At 37.4% G+C, this 9,107-nt stretch overlaps 2 long non-coding RNA genes across 3 annotated transcripts; both read right to left on the minus strand.

Moving 5' to 3' along the window:
- Positions 1 to 3,501: 3,501 nt before the first annotated feature.
- Positions 3,502 to 4,299, minus strand: LOC133720920 (uncharacterized). Its single transcript, XR_009852016.1, has 3 exons — positions 4,183 to 4,299; positions 3,691 to 3,744; positions 3,502 to 3,575 (listed from the first exon to the last, which is right to left on the minus strand). It is a non-coding gene; the product is annotated as an uncharacterized LOC133720920 (long non-coding RNA).
- Positions 4,300 to 4,348: 49 nt separating this feature from the next.
- Positions 4,349 to 6,752, minus strand: LOC133723675 (uncharacterized). 2 transcript variants are annotated; one of them, XR_009853191.1, is made up of 4 exons: positions 5,862 to 6,752; positions 5,012 to 5,702; positions 4,725 to 4,822; positions 4,349 to 4,634 (listed from the first exon to the last, which is right to left on the minus strand). It is a non-coding gene; the product is annotated as an uncharacterized LOC133723675 (long non-coding RNA). The 2 variants fall into 2 exon arrangements; XR_009853190.1 differs by having other exon boundaries at positions 5,012 to 6,752.
- Between the last annotated feature and the right edge of the window lie 2,355 nt (positions 6,753 to 9,107).

The following is a 9,107-nucleotide window of genomic DNA, read 5'->3' on the forward strand; positions in this document are numbered from 1 at the left end:
CGACAAAACATTCCCTAAAAATGGACAATCCAAACATGTGAAAGGAATAAAAATCGCACTTCTAAACAGATCCACCCTCAACTCCTAGAGTCAACCTGCTCCCCATAATCATCAACTCCACCACAAGGTTATCATACATCCAAACATGTCCAAACTGATAATTTAAAAAGACCATATCCAACATTTCGGCCACGTTTAATTTGGTAAAGTAGATAAGATTAGATTAGGATTTCAAGCTGGATTAGACTAGTCTAGATTGGATACAAGATAACCAATCTTGCGTTTGTGTAACAAGATTGGTAACTGGATAACTAAAAGATTTTTAAAAAATAATAATAAATAAAAATAAAAAAGCGCGACTGAGATGAGTCCACTCGATAATGGACTCGTCATCTTCATCTTCCACCGCTTCAACCTCCACTTTCAACCTCACCGTGGCCGCCTCCCTCATGGCAGTTTCCGCCTTCTACATATACAAACGCAGCGTCAACCAAGTCCTCAATCGCCTCATCGAGATCCGTCGCAAGCCGCCGTCTCGCATCACCACCGAAGAGGACGATGATCAAGAGCAGCAGCAAGGGTTTGGTTCGAACCACAAGATCGTAATTGATCAGAAAACGATGCCATCCAGGTTTTTGGACGAGAAATTGCTGCTCAATGCCGATATGAGAAGCGGTGGTTTGATCGAGAAAGAGGCCAAGTATTCTTCTTCGGAGGACGATCACGAAGGCTCAATATTGGGTAGGTAGCGTTTTTCTACTATTTGGTCATATGCAGATGGATAAAACTTATCTTACCTTTTCAGGAGGATTTGATATCAAGGTTTGACATGATAAAAATTATCAGGTTACTCGATATCCGGATGTCCAAACACAACTCCACATTAGATTGGAGATAATTAATCTTGTCCATGGATCATATCTGGAGAAACAAACGGCCCCTTCATGTCTACATGATAATCTCCAGGAAATTCTAAGTTGGTCCAAACCCATAATTACAAACATCAATAATAACATCCCATGGTTATCAGAGCAGTCTAAGAAAAATAGAAAAATTACACCAAGTGGGTTAACGAGTAACCTACAAATGATAGATGGCAGCGGTGGTGCTAAGCCTCAACTCCTAATGCTGAACAGCTACACTGCAAACTGGGCATTTGAAACCAAAGAGCCCAGGGGGAATGCATATAAAAACGTTAGCATTAGTGGACGAAAATAAATACTCGTAGTAAATGAAATTAAGGAGGAATTTATACTTTCCTACATGTGTTCCTTAAAAAAGCAAATGCATGCAACATTTAATAAACAATACTCTTTGAAACAAAAAAAAAACTGAAATCTCTTAAAATAAGACCAGCCCCGCTGCTGGTTAAACATAAAAGTATGGGGAAAAAGTTATCACCATACGATAAAAGGAACCTCCCAGGCTCGGGTCGGAGCCTCCCAAGCTCTTTGTCACTCCCTGATTTTCATACACAAATAATACCAAAAAAATAAACAAATACAATTACTCTGGGCATGATGGTTCAGACATCAACACAAAACACTCGAGAATTTTTTTTCTTTTAAAACATGTACAACATGATGCACTGAACCCTCAATTCAATACAGACTCAATCTTTAGAGTCACATATTACGTTACACCAAGTTTACAAATTAAACTGAAATAATATTAGCCAAATAGCCACCCTCAAGTATAAGGGTTGCAAGTAATAGTATAGGGATTTAAGAAAGGTTGTCGAACCCACGAAGATTGAATTCCTTTCACCAGCTAGGGTGTTAACTAAGGATGGCAAAAATTCCCATCGAGTATTCGACCCTAACGGGGAGAAATTCCGGGAAAATCAGGTAACGGAGATGGGGATCCCCATTATTCGAATTCTGAAATCGGGTACGGGGCGGGGATGGTATTTTGATCCCCATCCCCATACCCATCCAATAAGAATTATCTGAAATATATATATATATATATATATATATATATATATATATATATATATATATATAATATTATTTATAAATAAATATTTATGTAAACTTCATATTTTTGTCAATATTTAAATTCTGTTAATAAATATGTTCAAAAAAAAAGAAGATTCTTTTAATAAAAGATCTTTATCAACATGTCAATTTTCCTTGATTGAAATAAGAAATTTATTTTATTTTGATGTTTGATTTTAACTTCTTCTTTTTTGAATCAAGCCAGACAACTTTCATTCAATTCAAGCCAGAATGGCACGGATACATACCTTCCCTTGCCATCTATGGGCAAGTCTAAGACATGGCATGCATGCTAACACTACTCATTAGACAACCAGTGCTTGCAAATGAAAGCAAGCCTATAACTATGAAAAATCTAGAACATAGTACATAGGCATAGTTCAACAAAAAACTAAAATCTCTCCTTGCCATCCAAGTTAGGACTAGGAGGCACTATGCTAATAACCGCATCAGACGACAGACAATGACCGTCGTCTGATATGCAAAAAATCTGTCGTCTAGTAAGCTGATATCTGATTGACGTTCAGACGACGGTTAAAGCCCGACGTCAGAAATTCACTTAGACGACACACACCTAAAAAAAATCTGTCGTCTGAATGTGCTTAAATATGTACAAATTGTAAGTATATGTGGTTAGATATGAAATAGAACGACAGTCAAATGTTGTTGTTGTCAAACTCTAGCAACAGACTTTACAAATAATCTATTGTCTGTTTTAATGCGAGACGACAATAAAATGTCGTCTGAATGTGTAGAATTTCCATGTTTCTTTGCCAAATCTGTTGTGTGAACTTTATTGAAACAACATCCACTATTAGTTATCTATTGTCTCTATTGTTGTAAAATGACATTTAAATGTCCTTTGAATGTGTAGATGCTTGAAGTATCTTTGATCTTTCTGTTGTGTGTACTTGTTTCAAACCATAGTTGTTGGTAACTTTCTATTGTTTGATATTATTTAAAAAGACATATAACTTCCAATGTATTATCATCATATATCCCAATGATGAAAGTCATACTCAAACCATGAAATACAGTTCGTTAACAACAGCATAAACTAATCTACCCCATTGATAAAAGTTTCAACACGTTGCTCCGACCTCCTCAAAAGGTCCTTCATGAAGAGTGTACTTGTCCCATGAGAAATCAGCAGTGTATCTATTGCGCAATGGTCAAAGACTTCACTACTTGTTTTCTGCTTGCCTTCTACAAACTACGTATCGTCTCTACTTCCTAACCATTAATTTCTGCCCTGATAGATCTATGCTTCCTAAGTGAGGACTACTTTTTTGTGACAACATCAACCAACATTAGTTCAGTTACCATTGGGCTAAACACATGAAATATAAGTCAAACTTTTATAGTTAAATTGCTTGATTAACAGTATCAGGCAGAAAACTCATTTGCAAAACTCAATCGAGATGCAAATGTATAGTTGACTATACTTCATGAATAGAGGTAACAAAAAAATGAACAGGGAAAGGTAGTAGTGAGCATATACCTCAGTCCCTACTTTTCTCTTCTCTTCCAAGTCAGCCTTGTTTCCAGCCAAGAACATTATTAAAGTTGGATTTGCTAATATCAAATGAGAAGTAAAATAAACTTGAGTGAGTTAGTAGTCTTTAAGAATATTAGTTACTCAAGTTATATCAATCCAAAAAGTGGTCACTCCAAAACTTTTCAAATGTACCTTGTCTTTGCAATTCAAAAACCCACTTCTTAGCTCGCTAAAAACAAATTACTCCTGCAGCGAAAAACAATATGCATCGAACTGATTACACTTAAAAAGAGCATAACTCATATTACAAATCACCAAAGAGTCTCGTATCATTTGACAGATAAAGTCTAAGCAACTCATATTGCAGATAATTAATGACATAGTCTTCGATCATTTGATAGATAAAATTTTAAGGCTTACAATGAGCATGTCACAAGTGGCTCATTCTGCTTTCAAAAGTTATATATCAAAGATGCTAAAGTCTTTGCTTCAAGAGTATCAAAAATAGAAAAACTTCAAGTTGATTACATATAATCTGCAGATACTTATAATGGAAACCATTGCAGGGATTGTATAATGTTGAAACTTGAAAGTCTAATGTTCCGTGAAATTACAAACACGAACTTGCAAAAACCAGCAACACATAAGGACATCTGAACCTAAATTGGAGAGTTGAATGATTACCAGGCTTGTGATATCATAGACCAACAACTACAGCTGCACCGCAGTAATACATGGGAGCCAGGCCATGGTAACGTTCCTGACCTGCAGTGTCCCATATAATAGAGTGAATCAACCAACATATATTCCTCTTGCTATAAAACAAGTAGACTACTATGGACCACAGGAATTTATTACTACTACATCAATTTATCATTACAACATGTAACTGCTCCTACATGCTTCAAATGAAAATGTTCAAGACCTTTTTTTGTTAGTCATATTTGAATTAATGATCATGTCACTACAACAAATAAACCACGTAGCGAGCATGAATCTAGTAAGCACCAGTGCAGCAAAATCTGTACTAAACCAAAATAAACTAATAACATAAATAATTTACCACAACAGAGCATCCGAGGAAGAGTCATCATGGGGGCAATTGTCCACTAAGTACACAGAATCATTTGATTGTACTGCCGAGAAGATAAAAATAAATTGTTTCATATCCAGATAAGCATACATATACACTATGCTCAAAAGTAATCTTGAGAACCAAGATTTACAATTACCAACCCCAGCCTTTGTTGATAATGCCTCTTTGTCCAGTAATTTTCAGAGCTTGAAGAATAATATTGGTCATCTTCTCTGGTTCTTGAAGAGGCTGATACAAGTCACAATAAAAGAAGGAAAAAAAAAACATTAGCATATAGTGAGCCAATTTACCACATCAATGAAATGTTCAGCTTAGTAACCTTGAGAATGCAAGTTGTGTATAATTAGTGCATAATTAAAAACTGAAACCATATTTGCAAAAACGTAAGTGATCGATGACATGAAGGTAGTCACTAACCTTTAGTAGAATGCACTAGTCCGATCAATCCCTCTATCATTATTGGTAGTCCATTATAACATATTGGCAATTTCCACTATGACTACAACATGCATGTCCAAGCTAATTATGAGGGTACCACTATAGAAAAACAAGTGCATATAATTCGAGAAAACTCACAACAAATACAACTGTTAATTTGTCACTAAGTTCTGTAGAAGGCATAGAATATGTAGTCGGGCACAATAGAGCAGCACACAACTAATCAACATGCTCCCTTCTATTGATCAATCAATAATTTGGGCTCAATAACAATGAAATTAGAAAGAAAAAAAATCAAGCAGGAAGGATACCATTTATAACCATTTCCAAATCTACAAGACCATACTAGGATCAGCATACTAGATAGAATGATAAACATTATAGCTTGGGACACCTAAAGTCTAAGAAAAAAAGAATTGACCTTTCTGGAAGTATGAAAGGAGAAGAAGAGGCTCTTGCCTCAAATGGTCTTCTGTCCAAGATTTCAGAAACATGCTTTCAAAATCTTCAATAAATCCAATCTACAAAACCCACAAACACAATTGAATTGAATAAAACATGACAAAACTAAATTGACTCATCAATGAGATGCTAGCAAAACCAATGAAAAATGGCCTTTCCTTTGCTACTCTTATCAACTGGAGCAGCAACCTTTAGTTTTCCAACTCTCCTGAAAATAAGATGCACATAATACAAATATACACGTATCAGACCTCGCAAACAACAAGCATGAAACTGAAACTTAACAAAGATAGTTAAGCAAAACAAAGTTTAGATAGGTAATGACCCGAAAAGTGCAAATGCAAATGGAAATAAAATGCTAACTAACCTATCATCTCCTTCTCCGATTCATGAACGCCCCGCAATTCGAATCCAGGGGTTGGTTAAGCTCCTTCACCGATTTCAGAGACGAATCGTACCTTCGAAAAGAAAATTTGAACATAACCCAGACAAAAGATAACCTTGTATCCCCAATTCGAATATAACCCAGCAAACACAAATCAAATTTGAATAGAAATTTTCAATTAAAACCCTAAAACCCAATCCAAAAGAAACTCTAAATAAATTGATTAACAGTGAATCGAAAGGCTTACCCAACAATAGTGAAACAATACGGATTGAAAGCGTTGAAATCTTCTCAACACCAACAAGAACTCGTGAGAGGGATTGAGATGGTTTGGCTGTATGGTTTGAAAAAGTGATTGAGATGGGTTCTATGTTTGTCGAAGAGAGATGGGGGAGATTGAGTTTTCAGTTTTGATTAGAGGAGAGTTTAATGGGGGAGATCTGCCAAGAAATTTGTGTTGAGTTGGGGCTACTGGGTTCTTCTGTGCCTAAGGGAGAGTGAGATAGATAGGGTTTCTCAGATGTGGAAGAGAAAATTTTTCAAAGGGTTAAATTTGTCAGGGAGAGAGAAATAGCTTTAAAATTTGGCATATATCCCTTCATGTTGTGCCAAAAAAACAAACAGCTATGACAAAAAAAAAATTGTCTCCTTTGACAAGACGACAGATAAATGTCGTCTGAACAAAAAAAAAAAAAAGCAGATACAACACGAACCGAAATCAAATTTATCTCCTTTGATTAGACGACAGATAACTGTTGTGTAAAGACAAACCTAATTCTCAAAGCTAACTTACCATGGTATGTTGCTATATTCAGACGACAGTTTCTACACCGTCTGTCGTTAAAATATATCAGACGACAGAAACCAACCTGTCTGTCGTCTGATCTCTGTCGTCTGATGAGGTTATTGGCATAGTGAGGTTTGGCTGGGTCCAGCCTCCTGGATCCCAAATTCGAAACCCCATAGAACTAGAAACCAAAACTTTGAGCTTCAAATCCGGATTAAGTTTTTGCACCCAATTTTGTTTGGGCACCCAAAAGAAATTGGACACCCTAAAACAATTTGGGCCTAACGACTGATCTGGGCACCCAACCAGATTTGGGCACCCCTCCACCGGCTGCACCACCAATCCCTGCCTTCAACTTAGCCGGTTTTGAGTTTTATCGAGACATAGAAGGACTCGTCACTGCACGATCCAAACGACGTATAAATCCACTCGCTGCCGCAGCCACTGAATGGGAGTTTTTCGCAGTCACCTCTGCGTATTGGACACCCATTGCCCCGCCAGCCTGCACAGCTCCGATCGGCACAGCCACCACACCGGTCATATATACTTGCAGGTTGGAGAGCAACAAAGTCCGTCACTCTGGTATGGGGATCAGAAATTTGTCTCCGCCAGTCACCCAGGGTTTTCAGACCGCCTTGATCAACACCGCAGTTCCCCGTAGCCGTCATAATTGGGTTGGAGAAGAGGCTAGCCATTGTTGATCCAGTATGCGCTCCTCCAACCCAGATCAGGTCCGATTTGAGCCGCGCCCTACCCGGGTGAATCGAACAACCCCATTCTCGCACCCATCTAGCCTTGGGTCTCATCGGATTGAACCCTTGAGCAATCTCCTCTACATCATCTATTTCACTCTGCAGGCTTGATTTGGTGGTCACCGCATAAGATCGGCATTGGAGGGCCATCAATAAATGGCTTAGGAGGGAGGCCGACTCCGGCCGTCATTGATGGAGCACAAAGCTTCAGTTAGGTAAACCCATCATTACTAGGCTACTGTAAGTATGTAATGATCCAGAATATGTTTGATTTGAACTTCATATTTTACAATCCATAATTATTTGTATGAATTTTTTATATAATAAATTAGTAATATTGTTAACAGGGATTAGGGCGGGTACAGGGACCTAATCCCCAATGGGGATGGAGACGGGGAATCCCCAGTATCTTATTACGGGGATTGGGGCGGGTAAGGGGATGGGAAATGAAGTCGGGTATGGGGATGGTAACTTAATCCCCTTACCCTACCCTCCCCATTGCCATCCCTAGTGTTAACCTAAGGAGAGCTATAATATGCAATGTACAATCACAAACCTAAATTCACAACGAAATCTAGGCTCATGGTGAGTATGTGCATTGTGGTGGTAGTGAAATTATTTGTTGGATAGAGTGGTAAACCAAATTAAAATAAATGCTCAAATGTAAACTAAACTACTCTAAACTAAACTAGTAATATAATGGATGAAGTTAGGGGTTGGATTGTTTACCACTAACCTCCCTTACAAGTATTGAAGTTCAAATACAAGTGATGCTATTCTAATTTTCCAATTACCCTTTTTGCATCCGGATAAGACTACAAAGGCTTAAACTCCTTTAATAGTATCAATTCCAACCGGATAAGTCTAGAATTGACTACCTAAGAACAAATCCTATCACCGGTTAAGTCTTAATTCATTGTTCCTAGATGCATAAAGCTTTGAGTTTAGATAATCATGACAGCAAATCAATCCTAGATCTAGGTGATTTTAACTCACAACCTTCACATGCACATAGAAGATGCTATCATGCTATTAATGATCAAGGTTAACTACTCCCTAAAACATTTTTTCATGAGATGACAAACACAACACATTCAAAATAGTTAAGTTTGAATGAATGCATTCATTTCTTGAATTAGCATATGAAGATGAAAATCACAAATAACTTCAAATGTAAATTAAAACATCAATTTATACAAGTTTGGCTAGGGCTTTCAACCCTAGCCCCAACAAAATAACTTCTCATTTATAATCATACAAATTAGCATCAAATCTATAAAGTACATCAAGGTAAATTAAAGAGTTGAGGAAAGAATGAACTAGTTGAAGCTTGACAAATCAATGGGTAACCTCTCCTTCGTTTTCCTCCTTCAATACTCCTTGAATCCTCCTTGGTGGTAGAATGGATGGATGATAAACTTCTTGATGGTGATGATGAATGGAATGGTGATCAAGATATGATGCTCATTTGGCCAACTTTGAGTAGTAGTGATGGAGTAGTAGTGGTGGTGATGGAAGTTGAGGAGTATGGATATTATGAGTTTAGATTTTGGGAGGTAGATATAGAGGTTTTGTGGAGGAAGTGAAGAAAGAAAGAAGATGTAATGGGGTGGTATGGGTGGTTTTGCTTGTAGGGAGATGGGATGGTTAAATTGATGGAGAGAGGTGTGAAATCATCACTAGAAGCAA

This window comes from Rosa rugosa, chromosome 7 (assembly GCF_958449725.1).
Source record: "Rosa rugosa chromosome 7, drRosRugo1.1, whole genome shotgun sequence".
Classification (NCBI taxonomy): domain Eukaryota; kingdom Viridiplantae; phylum Streptophyta; class Magnoliopsida; order Rosales; family Rosaceae; genus Rosa; species Rosa rugosa.